Source organism: Notolepis coatsorum, assembly GCF_963971535.1.
Source record: "Notolepis coatsorum genome assembly, chromosome: 17".
Lineage (NCBI taxonomy): Eukaryota > Metazoa > Chordata > Actinopteri > Aulopiformes > Paralepididae > Notolepis > Notolepis coatsorum.
In genome coordinates this window covers 103,966,108-103,989,791 of record NC_140181.1, presented here as the reverse complement: position 1 = coordinate 103,989,791, position 23,684 = coordinate 103,966,108, and the positions used below count along the sequence as shown (strand labels likewise).

At 42.3% G+C, this 23,684-nt stretch overlaps 1 protein-coding gene across 1 annotated transcript in view; it reads left to right on the top strand.

The window, feature by feature from the left end:
• iqsec2b (IQ motif and Sec7 domain ArfGEF 2b) overlaps positions 1–23,684 on the top strand; it is a gene marked incomplete at its 5' end in the record, with an annotated part of 110,385 nt that overhangs the window by 988 nt on the left and 85,713 nt on the right. The window lies entirely within an intron of this gene.

Below are 23,684 nucleotides of genomic sequence, written 5' to 3'. Positions count from 1 at the left end.
TTGTGATATTGTGAACTCAAAGCTTTTTACATTCCGACAGTCATCACTGATATAAAGTGTTGGGTCAGTAACATGGGTGTCCCAGTTCCTCCGCTCTGCAGTAAACAGGAAATACATTCTCTGGTATCCCTTCCCACTTGATCCAATCAGGAGAGAGAACTCCACACTGCAAAAATGGTGTGACAAGAATAAGAAATTAAAACAAATATGTGCTTGAAACAAGTACAATAATCTGCCAGCAAATTTGGAATAAATCAAAATATCTCTCTCTCCTGATAGGATAAAGTGGGAACGGAATACCAGACATTTTATTTGTGTTTACTGCAGAGCGGAGAGACTGGGAGACCCATGTTTCTGACCAGACACTCTGTATCAGTGATGCCGGAATGTAGAGCTAACTAACTAAAGAATACCACTTACAGCACCTTTAAGATTATTGAAATAACCTTTTTATAGAGCTAAGTAGAGTAGCTATGTGCACACCTGTGAGGGGCAGAAGGTACAAGTGAAGACTGACGGAATTAATATTCATACACTAGATTAAAGCAAGTCAAACTTTATTTAAAGAGACAACGTGTAATTTTTCTCTTCGTTAATTACATTCTGGAACGTGTCCGAAAAACTAATTATGACCACTGGTGCTTCAGAACACTCACGTTCCTCGCCAGCCTCAAATGGTCTGGTGCGACCAGCTTGGTCAGCTCTCGCGTGATACCAGATGCTTAATAGTGTTGTCACGATACCAACATTTTTACTTTGATACCAATAACAGCCTAAGTATCACTATACGGGTTCTAAAACGATACCACGGAAAAAACCTAAAATATCAAGAAACGTTCAAGTTTCAAGTTTGTTTATTATTTGTCTCAACAAAATACAGAATACTTTATACTGAAATGCTTGTTTCTGTATGAGCCCCTGAGAGTGTGCTACATACAGTAAAAAGAAAGTAAGTAAGAAGTAAGTAAAAAGTAAATAAAGTCAATATAAATATATACAATATACAATACAGAGTAAAATGAGTAACAGTGAGGTACAATGCAGAGGTACAAAACTTGGGGTAGGGTGCAAATGAGGTATGAATGTGGTGAAAATCTCGTTAATAATAGATAAATATAAAGTGTGTTAAGTGTCTAAAGTGAGTGGTAAGGTGAGTGTTTGTTTAAAGTGAGTGTGTACATGTGGATGTGTGTACAGTGTGTGTAGATGAATTTAACTAGTAAGTAATGGATGAATATTATATGACAGAACATGGGAAATTATTTCTACAATTATTTATTAATAATATAATATTATAACAGAACATGGACTTTTTTTATAAAATGATTTATTAATAATATAATAGATGACAGAACATGGAAAAGTATTATACAATTACTTTTTATTAATAAAATAATAAGAAAATACGGCATCAAGCTATTATTAAAGTATCGATACTAATAAAATGGAGTATTGGACAGTTTTTAACTCAATGGGTGCCAGCCATTAGACGGGGCCCGCTGTAGTTAGGCCAGCTTTCCATACAAACTTTCACTGTGCATCACGTTGTTTGTAGAGCTAAATCTATATTTTATATTATAGCTATGGATCCAATATCATTGTCAATTGACAGTAAGAACCTTCCGTTCAAGATGCAAAAAAGAATAATTCTTCCATCCATACGTTCCCGTTTTATACCGTGGTGAATATGAGTGTTATATCGGAATGATCTGGGATAATTCTGTGAGGCTATTTATAAGGCGCAACGCTAATAACGTTAAATCCATTGGTGTTCGTCCCTACACACGATACAGTTAAAAATCCAAATGTATATGATCGGTATTCAAGATTCAATCGTTTTATTTCAAACCACAGTGTTAGTTTGGCTACATTTACCATCATCCGGCAAAACAACATTTGAAAAAAATAAATGAAATGGGAAAAGAGGAACCCCCCCCAAAAAAAAACAACAGCCAGAAACTGTACACTGATTGAAAAGGAGATGGAAGAAGCAAAGCAAGGTATTATGTTCCATCATGAATGGAACATGATTAATTGATTGCCAATAACGGGATTCGTTATTACCACAACATACGCTGATCTGGGGGATGGCTATGAAATCCTTGCACGATCAAGCTGAAATTTACGTCAAATTTCTCTTACCTTTGGCCGGTGCGATTCCAAAAAGAATATTCCAATTATTTGATTCCATCTGGTAGATCATATGTCATTTGGCCCACACCATAACCCTCCACAGCATAATGAATCGGGCGTACCAAAAACGATTCAATGCCATCGGGTGAAGCCCTCGCTTCAGGCTAACAGAAATGTCCGCCCGGAGCGTTTTCAGCGTGACACCCGGTCTGCAACAGGGGTTACTACCAGGATCTGGCCGGTACTGCACCTTCGGAGTCCCAATATGCCTTTTCCAGGCAACATACAGCGCCGTGACATTGAATAGGATATTAAAATCGGAAAAAAAGTTAAACAAACCAAAACATAATATTACGTGGTGGCACTCAACGGTTGTCGGGCAAACACGTAATATTACGTGGTTGGCCCCGAATGAGTTAATGGCTGGGTATTGCAATACTTTTCGAGTGTATCGTGCAACCCTAGTGCTTAGAGAAACCAGATGTGAATGTTTATGATTTTTGTTTTAAAAAAAGGAAAGCACACAGATACGACAGAGTAAAGACACACATAGAAAATGTACCGTAAACAAAGAGGCAGTACCGCTAGTGGCCAGCAGGTGCTGCACTTACACAGTATCACTTTAAAGTGCATTATCACTTCAACCCAACAGGTTCTCATTGGGCATTTTTTATGAAGCCTGTTTCTATAATGCATTACAATTATGCTTACAACAATCACAATGCAATATTACATGCAATATATAATGCAATATTAGTAGTAGTTATAGTGTATGTGCATGGAAGAGAATAATGTTTATGACAATACTGGTGTTGGAAAGTAGGCCAAGGCGTATTATAATACCGAGAGGTGTAAACATTATTCATATAGTAAAAATACATTATAATTATCGAAATGATTCCTTATTATTAAAAGCCACTAAAGGTTTGTTCATCTCATAATGCCTTACAGTTCAACAGGCCTCATTGAAACTGTTTCCAAAATATTTTGAGAGTAATTTTTCTTAAGATTCTCTTTGTATCTTTCTGGTTAGTGAAGACGATCACTTTATTGGCAATGTACACGAGGCGATTGAAATGTGTCTCTTCTCATGTCCCTCCTAGTTACACATATAGACAGTCCCCCACACATGCATTTCTTCAGAGAGGTCAGAGCACAGGGGTTTATGCTGCCTGCTTTTATGCCTTTTCTCATTACATTATCTTTGTCTCACACCTTTTTCTATTTTCTGTCTGTCTGTCTGTCTCCTCCTCTCCTCTCTCTCTCTCTCTCTCTCTCTCTCTCTCTCCTCTCCTCTGTCTGTGTGTCTCTCTACTGTTCCTTGGTTGTCTCTCTCTCTCTCTCTCTCTCTGTCTGTGTCTTCTACCTGTTCTCTGTCTGTCTGTCTCTCTCTGTCTGTGTGTCTCTCTACCTGTTCCTTGGTTATCTCTCTCTCTGTCTGTGTGCTCTCTACCTGTTCCTTGGTTGTCTCTCTCTCTCTCTCTCTCTCTGTCGTGTGTCTCTCTACCGTCTCTGTCTGTCTGTCTCTCTCTCTCTGTCTGTGTGTCTCTCTACCTGTTCTCTGGTTGTCTCTTTCTCTCTCTCTCTCTCTCTCTCTCTCTCTCTCTCTCTCTCTCTCTCTCTCTCCTCTCTCTCTCTCTCTCTCTCTCTCTCTCTCTCTCTCTCTCTCTCTCTCTCTCTCTCTCCTCTCTTCCTCTCTCTCTCTCTCTCTCTCTCTCGTCTGTCGTGTCTCTCTACCTGTTCTCTGGTTGTCTGTCTGTCTGTCTGTCTCTGTCTGTCTGTCTGTCTGTCTGTCTGTCTCTGTCTGTCTGTCGGTCTGTCTGTCTGTCGTCTGTCTGTCTGTGTGTCTCTCTCTCTGTATGTATGTCTCTACCTGTTCACTGTCTGCCTCTCTCTCTCTGTCTGTGTCTCTCTACCTGTTCTCTGTCTCTCTCTCTCTCTCTCTCTCTCTCTCTGTCTCTCTCTCTCTCTCTCTCTCTCTCTCTCTCTCTCTCTCTTCTCTCTCTCTCTCTCTCTCTCTCTCTGTCTGTGTGTCTCTCTACCTGTTCTCTGTTGCTCATCTGTCTGTCTGTCTGTCTATCTATCTGTCTCTTTACTCTTCCTGTTGGTTCCCAAGAGAGAGGATGAGGAAGAGACTGGCCATCAGTTCTGTTGCCCGCCACAGGCTGCAGTAGCCCCGCCTCTCAGTGAGCTGTCCATCAGTTCTGTTGCCCCGCCCAGGCTGCAGTAGCCCCGCCTCTCAGTGAGCTGTCCTCAGTTATGTGCCCCGCCCCAGGCTGCAGTAGCCCCGCTCTCAGTCAGCTGGGACTGACTGACCTCACACTGTCAGAGTCTCGACCATCTACCTGTGACAAGACTATCACACAATAAGATTATCACACACGAGACTATCACACAATCTATCTATCTATCTATTCTATCTATCTATCTATCTATCTATCTATCTATCTATCTATCTATCTATCTATCTATCTATCTATCTATCTATCTATCTATCTACTATCTATCTATCTATCTATCTATCTATCTATCTATCTATCTATCTCTATCTATCTATCTATCTATATCTATCTATCTATCTATCTATCTATCCATCCATCTATCTATCTACTATCTATCTATCCATCTATCCATATCTTCACTGATTTACAGTATGGTTTAAATAATCTAGGTGTTATCTTCACTTTTCTATCTTCATAGTTGTTTGCTAATTTCTCCTCATTCTTATCTGGGATGTATGTGTTGAGTCATGTCAGTTTGCATGTGCTCAGTCAGTAGTCACTAGTCACTACCTGTTATAACTGTGCTGCTGTTACTACATAGTTCAGCCATCTTCCTTTATTCTGTGTTAGGAAAGCTAGGCTCCTCACACAGTAGAGACTGACTACTTTTGACTGTTAATACATCATGATCTGGTATATAACCTCTTTTGCTTTACATAGATATGTCGAGTCATACAACCTGAGGGAATTCACCTCGTTGAATTACAGCCAAAATAAAAATCTATCATGTGTAATTAATGCTGTGTGCATATTCATTTGTTCTGTGCTGGAACGTTGCTCATACACACCCGATGAATCAACCCGACGCTCTTCTCACACAAACACCTGCAAAACAAATGACATAATGAGTGTATGAGTGTGATCCTTACTCCATGTGAGACTGTCAATCAGCAGCACTCTCCGCTGTGCTATCCGCTATTACATTTAGTTTTGTTATAGTTCATCCTCCATAAATTCACACACTTTACCCATGAAGCAGCTGTACACACTGAGTCACTGACAACAGGGACATAGTTATCTTACCTTTAAAGGATAATGCCGTCCCAGATATTCAATCAATATTTATTTCCACCCGCGCACAACTGTGAAGTGGATTAAAATAATCTAGACATAATACCAGTTGGGATTTATCAATTGATTAATAGTTGTTATCCTTCTTCAAGTCACAATTAATCAATTCAATCGAGTTTCATTAATTAGTCATAGGTGTTCCTTCCCGCTATCCGAGACACTCCAAGCCACCCCCCCCCCCCCCTAGCCTTTTCCCAATGGTATTGGTATTTATGATAATAACTTTCCCAAAGCTGGAGAGGAGAAACACTTATGTGGACTTCCTGAATCTATCTTACATCATAATCTCCACACAAAAATACAAACCAACATAACAAACTTACAATGAATTCAAAATCGAATTAAGATAAGATATTCCTTTATTTATCCGCTTGGGGGAAATTCAGGCACCATAGCAGCTGGGGAGGGGAGGTACAGGTATGGGCAGGGTAATAGTAGAAAGACATAAATATTGTCAATAAAATAATAGATCTGGCTCTGCATCACAGATCCTTCTGAGTGTGATATACTATTGTAATATATTAATATAGATTATTAGGGTTAGGGAAGGTTATACTCTATTATGACCACATTTGATCCAGATATATTTATGAAGGCCGACCTGTTTAATTTAAACTTAGTGTGGAGGAAAAAACACTGGTTCTGATGGGTTGAGTTCAATGAAGAATGTTTCTTTCCAAGTTTTACTGAAAGGATTGCAATATCAATATACAAGGGTACAAATAGTTTACAGCTCTCTTCAGACAAAACATCAACTGGTACCAGGGAGAGTCTCACAAAAACAGAATCGCCATACATTGTCGATCCTCACCTTAAAGGAACACTCCAACATTTTGGGAAATTAGCTTATTTAACATATTCCCTAGGAGGAACCATTAAGAATGCTCTTGGTGTGTATTGTCGTGCACTCTACTTTGCACATTGTGCGCATCTGGCACATAAAGATAAGATAAGATATTCCTTTATTGATCCCCTTGGGAAATGCAGGCATCATAGCAGCGTGGGGAGGGGGGGGTATAGGTAGTAGAAGACATACAGGTACAGGTGACATAATTTAGTACAGTGGAGAAGTCAAATTAAAATAGAATAAACAAAGCAGTGTAAACAATATAGCAAATCGATATAATTAACTCTGGACATGTGCATATGCGAAACAACAAGGTGCGAGATGAGGGTATGTATGCCCTCTCAGTTATATTTGCCTTACAATAAATAGTTACAATATATAATTTAATAATCTAAATCTAATCTAATATAGAATCTAAATAAAACGAATGCTAAATATATGCAATATATAATCTAATAATCCAATAATCTAAATCTAATCTAATATATAATCTAAAATGGCTAAATGCTAATATATGATCCGATGAAGTATACAGTATTCACATAAGGTGCGGTATGCATAAAGTAGTATATTGTCCTTTTTAGGTGGGTTTAGTGTGTGAGGATAAAGGGCACTCTTCTTAAACTAAACTAACTGTAACCTCTAGGAGAGGGAACGAACCATGTGTATATTATGATTGTGGACATAATGTGTCTGATTGATTGATTGATTGATTGAAAACTTTATTAACAGATTGCAGAATGGGTACAATACAGTACAGCTCAATACACACAATTGTTAAGGGGATGCAGACCAGAGAAAGACTTTCGTCTTGTTTACATCAGGGTCCCCCATTTTCAATTCATCATAACATATATGACATACATGACATACAGATAGACAGTACTGCTACATCTATACATTTATGACATACCAGATTTGCAAATACAGTACTGTTTGTGATACGAAAAGAGTCCAGAAAGAGAGTATATACATTTGACGTAGAAACTGTACATTGGAGGAGGTTGGGTAGGTGGGGGGACTGTACATTGGAGGTGGTTGGGTGGGGGGGGTGGGTTGGCTAGGAGGGGTGGGGGGGGGGGGGGGGGACACTGTACAACTGTACAAGCAAAACTGTACATTGGAATATTGACAAGACCATACTTGGTCATTTACTGTACATTGGAGGGGGTTGGGTTAGGACATTTACAGGGGCCAGTTTCGAATTGCAGTCTCCCGTAGGTGTTTTTAAGTGTTTTTGAAGGTGGGTAGTGATTCACATTCCTTTACAGCTGTGGGTAGGGCGTTCCACATTGATGTGGCATAATTGCGAAACGTGTTTAGTCCCTTGTTTGAGCCGAATCTGGGTTTAACATGATTTGTGGAGCTCCCTCTGGAGCTATGTGTCTGTCCGCACAGATTGTGTATAGGTGCCCCTCCTTAACCTCTTAAACAGTCCTGCAAACTTAGCATAAAACCTGCCTGTCGATTGCATACTGAAAGTAAATGGGACACTATTCTGGAACCATTTTTAGCAGATGCACAAGTCTGTCCTCTTTTGAAAGGAAACACTCAGGATTTTATCCCACAACAGGAAGAATCACTCGGAGTGCTATTGTCAGAGTTACAGAGGTTTGAACTCACTGAAATAAAAGTATTTAAAAATTTGCGTCTGAATTATTTGCAAACAGATGCCTGCAGATCTATCTACTCTATAGTTATTAGCAAACACTGCTGGGGCCATATAGCCTGAAGTCTTACCTATAGAACATGTCCAAAGTTGTAATAATATCACAAAAAATGTAATTGTTTTTTTTACACATCTTTATGTAATGGTATGTTTAGGCGTTTTTCAAAAATATTGTCAGAGGAGTTGACCTCTCCTCAGTCCCCTCTCCCCTCTGCAACTAATCTCTTGTCACATACACCACCCCCACCCCTTCTCACCCCCTTCTCACACAACAACCGATCAACAACAGATCAGTGCAACAACAGATTAGCGCAATTTGCGCTCCGGAGAGGGAGGCACACGTTCATTCTCTGGCTACGGTACGCTTTAACCGCTTCTCGGTCTCGGAAAACCAACTCAAGTAAGGTGTCGTTCTTTCAGAATTTCATTGGCTATACAGTGGTGCCACAGTACAGTGTGGCATCAGTGGTGGTGATTTATCCGGTCATTGGAAGCATGTAATAGTCAAGCGGTATGTCAATCAAACGGTGGCCATTTTAGCTTTCAACCCATGTGGTGTGTTGCGACGTGCAACGGACCGGACCGTACACGGTACACGGGACGCCGGGCAGGCTGTCGGAACGTTAAGGGTAATCTTAGTCTGGCTTGGAAGAGACAGAAAACAATAACTCAGGTTATTTTCTCACTATTTCTACAAACCATATCGACCTAATGAATCTTCTTCAGTAGGTCTTAGACAACTTAGATCTCCTTTTACCGTGTGTCCTCCTTGTCCTCTTTTGCGACTCTCCTTGTCTTGTCCTGAGACAGACAAGACGACCACACAAGGGTCCATGACAGCATTTTGCCTTCTTTTCATCTGTGCGTCACTGCTTCAGATAAGCCCGCATCACTCTGATCATGAGATTATGCATTTGGTTGTGTGCGTCTGTGTGTCTGTCCACAGCAAATCTCGCCTGAGGCGGATAGAACGTTGCATACAGCAGCCGGGGACCTAGATTCTGGAATATTTAGCAAACAGGCTAGTGACTAGTGACTATACTGTCTGCCAGCTGTCTAGTGGCTAATGACTAGGCTACTGTCTGACAGCTGTCTAGTCGCTAGTGACTTGTCAACACAGTTGGGCTTTTTCCCCTCTCCCACAGACAAGTGGATGGTCTCTGTGTATGTTGTTCGAGTCTATTTGTATACCGGTAATTACAATGAATGATAATAGATGGTGTCTGCATTTGTTAAATATTGCAGGCGTGTTCGTTTGCTCTGAGAGAGAGAGAGAGAGAGAGAGAGAGAGAGAGAGAGAAAGAGAGAGAGAGAGAGAGAGAGAGAGAGAGAGAGAGAGAGAGAGAGAGAGAGAGAGAGAGAGGGAGAGAGAGAGAGAGAGAGAGAGAGAGAGAGAGAGAGAGAGAGAGAGAGAGAGAGAGAGAGAGAGAGAGAGAGAGAGAGAGAGAATGTGTGGCTTCCTGCCTGGTGGAGATTCTAGTGCACCATACTGGTTGTAAATAACATGCATCCCTTTCTCCAAAAGCTAGGAATCAAGAGTGAGAGAGAGAGAGAATCTTTGAATTTGTCACGTCACTTGGATGTAATATCTGGGGAAATGATCAGGGCATTGAAAATGTTTAAGTGAGCCTTGCACCCAAATGAGGTTTTAAATTGGTTCTGGTTCAGATATGTTTACAAAATGAAGCTCACTTGCATGTGAGAACTCAACATTTTGAGAGTGCCCTATTAATTGTCTTTGCGGTTCTCAAACTTCTTCATTTGTTACCCCTAAAAACAGAGGATTAACTGTTCGCAACCCCACAACATGTTTAATAATAATAATAATAATTCATTACATTTATATAGCACTTTTCTAGACACTCAAAGTGCTCCCCACATGTAGGGTGGAAATTGCCTCCTTCACCACCACTATAGCACCCAACCTTGGGCTATGCAGGCTCAATGGCTGCCATACACTGGCACCAGGCACACATCACACTACTACACAATGGCTGAACGGCTCAGGAGACAGGGATTGATACCAGCCAATTAAGGGGAAGGGGGATGATTAGGTGGCCTTGATGTCAGAGACATCAGCTGTAGTAAATGGTAAATGGACTGCATTATTTATCGCTTTTATCCAAAGCGCTTTACAATTTATGCCTCACATTCACCCATTCACTCACCGACGGCAGGGGGAACCATGCAAGGTGCCAACGTGCTCCAATCAGGAGCAGTTAGGGGTTAAGAGTCTTGCTCAAGGACACTTCGACGTGCTGCCGGGAGGAACTGGAATCGAACCGGGAACCTTCCGATTACCAGATGACCACCACTCTACCTCCTGAGCCCCTGTCGCCTGTGTAAAACGGCTATACCCAATCTTTCAGCAGTTTATGCAGATTGTACCATCTTGTCACTTGCTGCTTGGAACTTGACCGGAACAAACCTCACCGGCTCTCCTCCCAGAACTCTGGGTCGTCTCTTCGCGTCGTCTTGTGCCTCAGAAATGCTTGTGTCTGCCGAGGTGTAATGATGTCGACGAGGAGGATGAGATTCACGTCACGGTCCCGAGAGGCATGGATTATTATAATTATTGATAAGAAAGTCAGAAATATAAAGAAATTCTATAAGTTCAGTACGATCGTTATTACCACATGGATCCATAAAGTTAGTACCATACAAATAGTATAATTGTGGTATAAATTTAGCTCAAGAGGGGGGTTTAGGAGTGCAGAAAGTAGAGAGAGAGAGAGGAGAGAAGAGGGGGAGAGGAGAGGAAGAGGGGAGGGAGAGAAGAGAGGGAGGGAAAGAGCGGGAAAGAAGAGAGAAGGAGAGAGAGGAGTGTGAATGAATGAATGAAAACTTATTTAACAGATTGCAGAATGGGTACAATACAGTACGGCTCAATACACACAATTTTAGGGGATGCAGATCAGAGAAGCTGGTCCCAGGGGGCAACATGTCAGAGCTGGGCAACAACGATGCAACCTCACAACGATTAGATTCGATTACGATTCTTCAGGCAACGATTCAATGCATCATGAAATCATTTCATTTGACCACGATTCGATTTGATTCAATTCGATACATTTTCGATCAGTTAATTCCCCCCAAAATGTTGAAAACACAAATGTGGCTGGGGGAACTGATTCACTCAGCATGAATGGACTCTATAGGTCAATAAAAACAATACTTAGAATATTTATTTTTTATTTATTTATTTATTATAATCGATTCTAACATTTTCAAATCGATGCATTTGAATCATCACATAGGATCGATGCATCATTGCACCCTAGTCCCGGGCAACATGACAGAGCGGGGCAACATGACAGAGCAGGGCAACATTACAGAGCGGGGCAACATGACAGAGCGGGGCAACATTACAGAGCGGGGCAACATGACAGAGCGGGGCAACATTACATGACAGAGCGGGGCAACATGACAGAGCGGGGCAACATGACAGAGCGGGGCAACATGACAGAGCGGGGCAACATGACAGGGCGGGGCAACATGACAGAGCGGGGCAACATGACAGAGCTGTCCCGAGGGGGAACATGAATAAACATGTGAATTCTCAAAGGAAGGCATCACCAAATAACAACACAACAACAACATGCATAGGCAGTCTGAAGCTTCAGGGGGCCCGTTTTAATGTCAAATATGGGGCCCTTATCTCATACTAACAGCCCCCCCTCATTTACAGGAGAATGTACAGCCTTGGACTGAAACTGAAACATGACTCACAAATTCACTCTCTCTGACTTAAATGTGTAACTGCTCTCAGGCTCGCTCTCTCTCTCTCTCTCTCTCTCTCTCTCTCTCTCTCTCTCTCTCTCTCTCTCTCTCTCCTCTCTCTCTCTCTCTCTCTCTCTCTCTCTCTCTTCTCTCTCTCTTCTCTCTCTCTCTCTCTCTCTCTCTCTCTCTATCTCTCTCACTATCTCTCTCTCTCTCTCTCCCTCTCTCTCTCTCTCTCTCTCTCTCTCTCTCTCTCTCTCTCTCTCTCTCTCTCTCTCTCTCTCTCTCTCTCTCTCTCTCTCACTATCTCTCTCTCTCTCTCTCTCTCTCTCACTCTCTCTCAATTCAATTCAAATTCAATTCAAATAGGCTTTATTGGCATGATGAAATATTAACATACTTATTGCCAAAGCAAGTTCAACATACAAACAATAACATATATATTAAGCAATAAAATATCATAATATTAGTAATAATAGTAAGGACAATCAACAAGAAACATATTAATTTACAAAATAGTCACTCAATCGGGTAGTCATTTTCAAGTGTGGCCACTCAGATACATTTACAGAGCTTGTTCTCTTATTGTGTGACAACCGTCTACATATTTTGCAGCTAATGCTGTACACTGACTTTTCTCCCCACACATGTATAGCAGCTTTGGTGATCAGGGAGATGGATAAACTGTGCATCAATTTTATTTATTTTATCAAAGAAGACTTCTCTTAGATCCTTGTATTTCTCACAGTATAGCAGGAAGTGAGGTTCTGTCTCAACGTCCCCCTGATGGCAAAGTGAACACAGCCTGGCCTCTCTGGGCAGCCAGTTTTGCCTGTGACGGCCTGTTTCTATGGCTAGACTATGTCCACTCAGTCTGTACCGTGTCAATGTTTTTCTTAATTTGATCTCATTCACAGTGGTCAGGTATTCTGCCACTGTGTACTCTCTGTTTAGGGTCAAATAGAATTCTAATTTACTTTGAGATTTGGTTGATTTGTTCCAATATTCTATATAATTTTCTTTTTGTGTTGAGATTATTTGGTTGGGCCAGATTTCTTGGTGTCTGTCCTGAAGCGTTTGTGGGCAGAGATTTCTGACTAGCTGGCAGAGGGGACTCTTATCTGGGTTCATCTCTTGGCTCTGAAAGGCTTTGTAGTGGTAGGAGTGGGGGTCACTTGATTGGAGGTGTGTGTAAAATTTGATGGCTCGCTTTTGAATTTGAATGAGTAGGGGTATGGCCAAGTTCTGCCTGCATGCATTATTGGCAGTGTGTCTGTGGACCCTAAGTAGGTTTTTGCACAATTCTGCATGCAGTACTTCTAATGGGTGTTTTTCCCATTTTGGGAAGTCTTGGTTAGTTAATGGACCCCACACTTCACTGCCATATAATATTATTGGATTTATTACAGAATTTAGAATTTTGAGCCAGGTCCTAATTGGGATGTCAATTGGAATGTTCCTTTTGATGGCATAAAAAGCCCTTCTTCCCTTCTCCTTCAGTTCATTCACAGCCATATTGAAGTTACCATTATGATTTATTTTCAATCCCAAATATGGGTAGCTTTTTGTGTTTTCTAATATGTGTGTGCTTAATTTAAATGTATTATGTGAACTCTGAGACTCTGAGACTCTGAGACTCTTCAAGGCCCTTGACCTAGCATACCGTGCGGCAAAGGAACTGCTCCCGCCTACCTCCGGTCAATGGTCTCTAACTACACACCCTCAAGACCCCTACGCTCTGCATCTTCTGGCCGCCTCAGACCTACTCCTATCCAAGCTCCGGGAGGGTCATCAAAGAGAAGTCGCCTATTCTCAGTCCTTGCCCCACAATGGTGGAATGAACTACCCACCCCAGTTAGGACAGCCGAAACACGTCCAATCTTTCGCCGTCGACTAAAGACTCACTTCTTCAACCATTATCTGAATTAAAAAAAAAAAAAAAAAAAAAAAATCTAACCCTAACTAACCATACTGTCATGCACTTGTCCTAATAAACTAACCTACACTGTAGCACTCAACACTTTGATGAACATTGTTACTCAGCTGATAGAGTTGTGCTCTTCCTGATGGCTTGTCGTACAGAACTTGTAAGTCGCTTTGGATAAAAGCGTCAGCTAAATGACTAAATGTAAAAATGTAAATGTAAAGATCATGACTTTAGTCGTTCAGAGACCATGTCTGGCAGAACTGGTGGAGGATGTCTAGGTTCTGTTGTAGACCCTCTTTAGTCTCTCTCTCACTCTCTCTCACTCTCTCTCTCTCTCTACCTCACCCAGAATCACAATAGGAAGCCAATGAAAATAATGTTTTAGGCACATTTGCACATTTAGCCACTGTGCCAATCTCACCACAACGCAGCTCAACTAGACCCTGGAGTTGGTTTATGTCAGGAGCAAGGTTTCTTCTACAAGGTGAAAGACTTTGTCAGTAAACATCTTCAAGTTCAAGTTCAAGTTCTTTATTTGTCAAATAAACAACAATACAGGGGCATTGCAGGTAATGACATGTTTGTGTTTCGAGCTCAGACTCAACAGTGTACAATTAAGAAACGACAATGAATACAATGAACCCTGTTAGTTAGCAAGTAAACAGTGTTGACGTTGAAGTTGATGTTGAATAAACGTTTAGCGTCGTCTTTCGACACCCCGCCTCAGACTCCTATTCTTCGGCGCTACACTATGTTATTGTTGAGAGTTGGGACGCGTGCCTGTGACAGGTCGGTCGTTGTGTTGTGGAGTGGAAAGAGGAAGAAGGTGAATAAAACCGTTATGTTGATGATCAGATATCAATTCTCCCATGATTTTATTTTACTATACTGTAGTTTGAAAGTATAGGCGGACTATTCCTCGGTTACATTGGTTACACCGAGACCCTGTTGCCCCGCCGTTGTTCTGTCGTGTGCAGTTACTGCTATCTAGAATGCTGGCTGTGTGGCGGACTGGGACACAAATTCAGCCCGGGACATTCAGACGCACCAGCCCACACACCGGCCCCGAAACCGGCCCACACAACGGCCGTTATGAAACACTTGTCCAGTATTAAACAACCCAAGGCTGTGGCTAAGGAGTCAACATCAGGGAGACCAAATCTACACACCGCCCCTAGATGTGCACTCATGCACAGTGCACACACACACACACACACACACAGAGACACACACATACATATACCGTTACTTCCTGTCATTGGCATATGTTTTTTTTTTTTTACTAACATCTTAGTGCCTCATTAGCCTAGGGATTAAGGATACATGAAGTATTAACTACACCATAATAATATTGAGGTTTTGATCCATAGAAAAGGTCTGTGCTACACAATTTCAGTTAGATTGGATTTATTGTCCTTTAATTTGGCACTCATGACATTAGTTGCTTGCCGTTTAATCAACATTGAAAGACCCCCCACTTCCTCCTAGACACCCATTCCAAGAGCTTGTTTTCTCTCTCTCTCTCTCTCTCTCTCTCTCTCTCTCTCTCTCTCTCTCTCTCTCTCTCTCTCTCTCTCTCTCTCTCTCTCTCTCTCTCTCTCTCTCTCTCTGTGTATGTGTCTCTGTGTGTGTGTGTGTGTGTGTGTGTGTGTGTCTCTCTCTCTCTCTGTGTCTCTCCCTCTCTGTGTGTCTCTCTCTGTGTCTCTCTCTCTGTGTCTCTCTCTCTCTGTCTCTCTCTGTGTGTCTGTCTGTCTGTCTGGACTGGGCTCTCTCTCTCCCCTCAGGGTCAGCTGTGCTGGACTGGGCACTCTCTCTCCCCTCAGGGTCAGCTGTGCTGGACTGGGCGCTCTCTCTTTCCTCAGAGTCAACTGCATAAGAAGAACATCAGCAATCAATAATAATGGCTTGAATTCATACAGCGTTTTTCAGCCTTTTGAAAACACCCAAAGTAGTAGTAGTAGTAGTAGTAGTAGTAGTAGTAGTAGTAGTAGTAGTAGTAGTAGTAGTAGTAGTAGTAGTAGTAGTAGTAGTAGTAGTAGTAGTAGTAGTAGTAGTAGTAGTTTATTCAGTCATCATCTCACACAATACAATATACACCATCATTTAACAATATTTGATTTTACAGTGACTGAGAAGGTACAGACTGAAGCAATGCTTATATAGCCTATGCCTGTCCTATATTCTTAACAAACATTTAAAAAATTAAGACTCCAAAACAGTATTCTAAAAGAAAATAGCAAAAAAGAAACAGTATTATTCACCCTTGTAGTTTTCAAAAATAGCTTTACAAACCATTTTCTTAAAAACCAAAAGTGAATTACTCATTCTTAACTGTATATCAGCATTGTTCCACAAAGCGCTTCACAGAAACCATCAAGCATTCACATTCACACAGTCATACGCTACTGGTGGTCGTGAGCAGCATCAGCAAACACAGCTGCCCTGTGGCAGACTGACGGAATCATGTCTGCTATTCAGCGCCAACCACCATCAACAACCTTCATAAATACATTCAACATTAATGGAATAGGCTAACTACCAACTTAGCTGTAGCAGTTAGCTGTTATATGCAATCACATTTGTTTAACTACGGGGTAGTAGTTGACCTAGTTGTTAGCTTAAGCTAGTTAGCTGTGGTTATCTACAAACATGTAGATGAGACTAATCGAGAACATGGCTAACTGTTGGGAATTCTAAGGTACATCTTATTTAAGCATGTAAAATGGCAACTAATCAATTCAATCAATTAGATTACCAATATTATATCAACATGAAAATTTGAAAGGGAACATAATAGTATTTTATTTGAGTATTTACTATTATAATATTAGTAGCCAATTAATTTGCAGCCCGTCCTAGGTTCTGATTGGCTCTCTAGGTTAGCACTTTAGCTTCTGATGCTGTGGTGGGCACTAGTCCTACGCTCTGCATCTTCTGGCCGCCTCAGACCTACTCCTATCCAAGCTCCGGGAGGGTCATCAAAGAGAAGTCGCCTATTCTCAGTCCTTGCCCCACAATGGTGGAATGAACTACCCACCCCAGTTAGGACAGCCGAAACACGTCCAATCTTTCGCCGTCGACTAAAGACTCACTTCTTCAACCATTATCTGAATTAAAAAAAAAAAAAAAAAAAAAAAATCTAACCCTAACTAACCATACTGTCATGCACTTGTCCTAATAAACTAACCTACACTGTAGCACTCAACACTTTGATGAACATTGTTACTCAGCTGATAGAGTTGTGCTCTTCCTGATGGCTTGTCGTACAGAACTTGTAAGTCGCTTTGGATAAAAGCGTCAGCTAAATGACTAAATGTAAATGTAAATGTAGTCCTAACATTGCTAACTAAACTTTTAGTCAGAGAAAAAACGTCACGAGTCACGACTATTTACGTCCACGTGCTGTAAGGAATCAGGAATACGGAAAGCACATTGTCTTGTAATAGAATGACTGAAATCACTGCATGAACTAGTATAGGCTAGCTAGCCCTCATGAACCGGCAGACACCAACAGTAGAATATGCACTAGGCTACTGCACGCACCTGTCATGTTACTGTTGGTTCCTTCCACTTGAACTTCATCATCATTAGCAGCAGCAGCTACTCTAACGCCAGCCCTTCCTCTACTAAACATGTCTGTAATTTTAGAACATTGTTCTGCGTCTTTTACTAGCAATTCTAGCTTTTTCAGCTCCACCCTTTCTTTTTTTGCATTCTCCATTTCTGCGCTTCTAGGCCTACTCGCGGTTGGGAGGAAACGTGAATCTCATTCACTGATGTCTCATGTCTCATTCAAGACTGGCTAACAAAAGCATGTCTTTCACTTAACACCAAGAAAACAGTGTGTATGATGTTCACAAATTCACCAGTAGAGGTCACTCACTCTAATGTGTTTCTGGGAGAGGCGGAGCTGGACATTGTACATTAATTCAAGTATCTTGGGGTCACATTTGACTCTACATTGACCTTCAAAAAGTAATGTGAAGAAAGTGACAAACACAGTCAAGTTTAACATCGAAAACTTCAGGCAGATCAGGCCCTGCCTGCCAGTTAATGCTGCAAGGATGTTTCTGCATTCAATGATTTTATCACACATCGAGTACTGTTTTATCAACTGGTCTCTTTCATATGTCACTACTCTTACACCAATAGAATTACTCTACAAAAAAGCCATAAAAGTATTTGATAGGAAACCAATTTCATTTCATCACTGTAATGTTTTAGAAAAACATAACATGCTAAGTTTCGAGAATTTCCAAGTTTTCAAATATACTTGCTTCATGTACACGGTTCTGCATGGACTTGCCCCTCCCCCATTGAATGAGTTCATCCAACAGAAAGCAGACACTGGCATTACCACCAGGGCCATCAGTAGAGGGGACTGTAAGGTGCCTTTTCGGTATACTACCTTTGCAAAAACTGTGTTCTCTGTTAAAGGTGGTAACTACTGGAATAGCCTACCAGTTGTGATTAGAGAGTGCCCTACATACTCCATGTTCAAGACCCATCTTAAACTGCATCTTAAGGCAAACCAGAACTGTGATCATTTTTAATCTGATTTAGTTTATGCAACTTGTTTATTGTTTTATTGCCGGCCCACACACTGGCCCACATACTGGCCCACACACCGGCCCACACACCGGCCCACATACGGCCCACACACTGGCCCACACACTACACCGGCCCACACACTACACCGGCCCACACACTACACCGGCCCACACACTGGCCCACACACTGGCCCACACACTGGCCCACAGACTGGCCCACACACTGGCCCACACACCGGCCCACACACTGGCCCACATTAGTGGCCCACACACCGACTCACACACTGGCCCACACACTGGCCCACACACTGGCCCACACACCGGCCCACATACTGGCCCACATACTGGCCCACACACTGGCCCACACACCGGCCCACACACTGGCCCACATTAGTGGCCCACACACCGACTCACACACCGGCCCACACACCAGCCCACAGACTGGCCCACATACTGGCCCACACACTGGCCCACACACCGGCACACATACTGGCCCACACACCGGCACACACACTGGCCCACATTAGTGGCCCACACACCGACTCACACACTGGCCCACACACTGGCCCACAGACTGGCCCACATACTGGCCCACACACTGGCCCACAGACTGGCCCACACACTGGCCCACACACCGGCCCACACACTGGCCCACATTAGTGGCCCACACACCGGCCCACATACTGGCCCACACACCGGCCCACACACTGGCCCACATTAGTGGCCCACACACCGACTCACACACTGGCCCACACACTGGCCCACACACTGGCCCACACACCGGCCCACATTAGTGGCCCACACACTGGCCCACACACTGGCCCACACACCGGCCCACATTAGTGGCCCACACACTGGCCCACACACTGGCCCAAAAAAAAAAGTAAAAAAAAAAATAAAATAAAAAAAAAAAAAAAAAGTTAAAAAAAAAGTATAATTATTTTATTTTTTTTTTTACCAGCCCACTTTGGTTCCGGCCCATCGGGATTCGTCCCGAACGTCCCGATGGCCAGTCCGCCACTGTGGGGAAATGCATCAAAGCGCTTGCACTGCACACACAGGAAACAGAAATGCTGCACTAATAATAACATGAATTATTCTAAAAGTTCTAAAAAATTATTTTGTCTCGTCTTAAAACGAAGAGAGATTTCAGCAAGATTTTATTTTGTAAACAACATTTTGTGTCGTCGTTTTTAGTCAACGGCATTGCATGAATCATTTAGTCTCGTTAGTGTCACATGATCTCCATGTGTCTCGTCTCATTGTCGTTGGGGAAAAAGCTTTGTTGACAAACTTGACGACCATATTTAGTCATCATTTTCATTTACTAAATTAACCCTGATTATCAGACAAGACACAGTTATAGACAACAAGACATACGCATTATCAGACAAGACACAGTTACACAACAAGACATAAGCATTATCAGACACGACACAGTTACACACAAGACATACGCATTATCAGACAAGACACAGTTACACACAACAAGACATAAGCATTATCAGACAACACACAGCCAGCAATAAAACAGTTGGAATCCATGCAGTACAACCATATAGACAGAGTGATTCGAGCGAAGATACATCATCCTGACACACACACAGAGAGACAACACTTTTGAGCCAGATTTTCAGATGATGTATGAAGGAGTGGTAGGTGGTACTGTGCCTTATATGTACTGGAAGTGTGTTCCCAGTCTGGGTAAGCTCTCACTGTCAAAGCTAACTGGACAAATTAGGTTTGGGACAACAATGTGCTCTCGAGTCATTGATCTGGTTGACCTCGTCTTCTGTATTATGAAGGTGCTAAGTGGGGGAGGTGCTTTAGGCCACAAAGGACATTATATATTAGACAGGTGTCATGAAACTTAGACAAATTCTCCCAGCTCAGGAGATCATACTTAGGCAGTAGTATATGCAGGCTTTGAGATTGGGTAAGCATACAAATATTTTAATACACGTAATAATTACACATTGTGCCAAGCACAAATGCTATGGGTGAGTGCAGTGTCAAGGAAATGCCATTGACGCAAATGTGTGCCCTAGAACACGCTAATAAACAGTAAGCGGAGAGTTACAGTGGTAGACTTTATGATCAAATAACCAAAAACTAAAAAAAAGTTGCCAGTCGCGATATAATATTTCAAATCAAGGGCTATAGGCCACACGTTGGACAGCGACAATTAGCCTAACTCAGAGCCATTGATAGACAATCTGCTCTGGTCTAACTAATCTCTCCAAATACAACGTTCTCCATTAATGCACAAGGCATAGGGCATAGGCCTACAGTCGAAGGTAAAGTATATGGCCCGTATGCGGGCCGTCGAACGTTAAGAGGATATTAAAGGTCCTGTGTCTTATAAATGGCCTTTTCCAGTGTTTAGCATTGTTTTATAGCAATGGGGGGTTAGTATCAATGGGTATGTGTCTCTAATTACCATTTTGGCGGATTGCTCTAATTCAGTTGAGACAATCTCCTCCCCCAGTGAATTAGGTCATTCTGATTTGACTGTTTTGCTGACATGAATAAGGCACTGCATAACTGACCCTCTATGGTTGTAGCGCAACCATGCGAGTGGAAATACCTGCACTTCCTCAAGCGGGTGCCGACAGAGAGAGGCAGAGAACGAGTGAGCGAGAGAGAGGGAGAGAGAGAGATAAAGAGGGAGAGAGAGATAGGGAGGGACAGGAGCTTCTGTCGGGGAAACAAACACACACCCATTTACACACACACAACCTGACCGGCGTGCGGGGAAACACAAACACACACGCATTTACACACACACAACCTGACCGGCGCGCGGGGAAACATAAACACACACGCATTTACACACACACAACCTGACCGGCGCGTGGGGAAACACAAACGCATTTACACACACACAACCTGACCGGCGCGTGGGGAAACACAAACGCATTTACACACACACAACCTGATTGGCGCGCGGGGAAACACAAACACACACGCATTTTACACACAACCTGACCGGCGCGCGGGGAGGGTCTTCTCCCTGGTAGAGAGAGAGAGAGGGACCGCGTACAGGAGTGTGTAAATGTGTGTGCGCGCGGGGCTGGTGTGGGGCTTCTCCCTGGGATATCACTGTCAAAATATCTTTGACTCCCACGCGCACACCTATATTCCGATCCGTGCAATAATATTCACAGCGGTATATATTGTCATTTGAAAGAAGTTACCAATGCATTGTCCCATGGGATTATGCCCCCCTGCTGCGGAATTAATTAGTATCCCCCTCAATTAGGGATGCTTGATATTGGCTTTTTTACCGATACCGATATACCGATATTGTCCAACTCTTAATCTCCGATACCGATATCAACCGATATCAACCGATACCGATATATGCAGGATTTCCCCCCCCCCAAATTGAATAATTTCAGGTAATTAACATTACATATCTCTTGTTGTGGAATTAACACAACATTATGCATACTTTTGACAATAAATAAAATCTGAATTTGTTCTTACTTGCTTGCCTGGGTAAATAAAGGTTATAGAAATGTTTTTTTTTTTAAACCGATACCTATATTTTCCAATATCACATTTTAATGCCGATATCGGCCGATAATAGCGGACATCCCTACCCTCAATCTTTCTACCTCTCTCTCTGTGCCAGTCACAGACTGTGGGCGACTGTCACTCAAAGCGCTTATGGGCGGAGCCCAGCCCAAACAGCTTGGAATCTTGAAGTCGAAAATGTTTGCTTTTGAGTAATTGATTAAAAATATAAAACAATGTATTTTTTGGAAAAAATACTTTACAGATGTGTTCCATAGACTCACAGGAATTGTGTAAAGTTGCCCAAATAGTGAAAGGAATAGCAATGCATGTCCCCTTTAAATAAAGTAAAACCAGTGCAGCACAGCAGTCAACTCAGATCGCCACTTCATAGTACAAGGCATACCTTCAAAAGTAAATTAGACACGGCGGTCTTATGGCGGCACGGTGGTGTAGTGGTTAACACTGTCGCCTCACAGCTAGAAGGTCCAGGGTTCGATTCCCGCTTGGGGACCAGGTTTCCGCGTTGCCAGGTACCCAGGTGGAGTGTCTCCCGGGCCTTTCTGTGTGGAGTTTGCATGTTCTCCCTGTACTCGCAAGGGTTTCCCCTCCCAATAAGATAAACCCAATGGAAAAACATGCACAACAGATCGCTAACGCTGTCGGGTCCCTGACGAATACGGACAGGAGCATTTGGATTGGTCCCAGGGGCGCGGCCCTACACCACAGCCCTTATCTGCTCCCGGCTGCCCTTGGGGGGAAGGACAACGGGATGGGTCAAGCGCAGAGACTAAATTTCATCGGCGACCCAAAATAATTGCATGTGTGTGTTCCTGTGTGCCGCCCATCACATGTGTGTGTCACTGCATGATAAATAAAGACTTCTTCTTCTTCTTAAATTAATAATGTATAACTCAGAAGGTCGCCATCACCATCTCGTATGAACCAGCAGCCATTACGTAAGTTATAGAAATATGTTATCTCACCTTTACTTGAACACGAAATCCATGCATCTCTCCTTGCAAATGAACACCTCTGTGACTTTACTGTAAAAGCCGCCCGCTTGTTGACGTTTTGAAAGTCTTTGCATGAACGTGTACGTGATGACGTTGATTAAAAAATACATCCTAATTTACCTAGTAACAGATAACGTACCGGAACAAAAGAGCTACTTATTGGTTTGTAAGCATGCTTACCCTGGGCATATTAGTAGCGGGCTGAGGGAACAAATTCAATGCCTGTGGTGGAAATGCATTCTTATCATGCAATTGAATCAACGCTAGAGAAAGCAGAGAGAGAGAGTGCTTACACCTGCGGGTGGCGCCAAAAATCTCCAACAAAATTAATGACTGCTGCTGCACTGGGACCAAAGATGATGACTCTTTTAATGAAAACAAACAGTTTATATTAGTTTAAAATTTTAATATTTCAGTGTTATTTTTTCCTTTTTTTTTCCTTGGGTAAGCACTGCTTACCTTGCTTATATGGATGGCACGTCCCTGCTAGTATGAGACCAGGTAAACATATGTTGAAGAATCTTGGCATGGAACTTTACCAGCTTCAGTTGTAAGATTGTTCTGTATGTATCTGACACTTGACACTTCTCACCTGAGACATACTGTACTGGAATACTGTATGTGTCCTTTTTGTGAAGCACATGCACACTGTTCTTTTCTTCACATTAAGCCACTTAGTGACATGGACCATTGTTTCTTTTTAACAGCGGCCTATTCACTGTTTTCTGCATACTGTACATACTGTATATTACTCAACATTTGTATGTCAGCCCCAACACATGCTGATGGCAAATCATTCATATACATGCTGAAGAGGAGAGGTCCCTGAATAGAGCCCTGTGGCACACCAACATCATAGTTGAGAGTGGGTGACACTTCATCACTGAGTTCTATTTGCAAGGTAGGATTTGAATCAACATAAGTAAACAACCCTGCCTTAAAGATGGGTG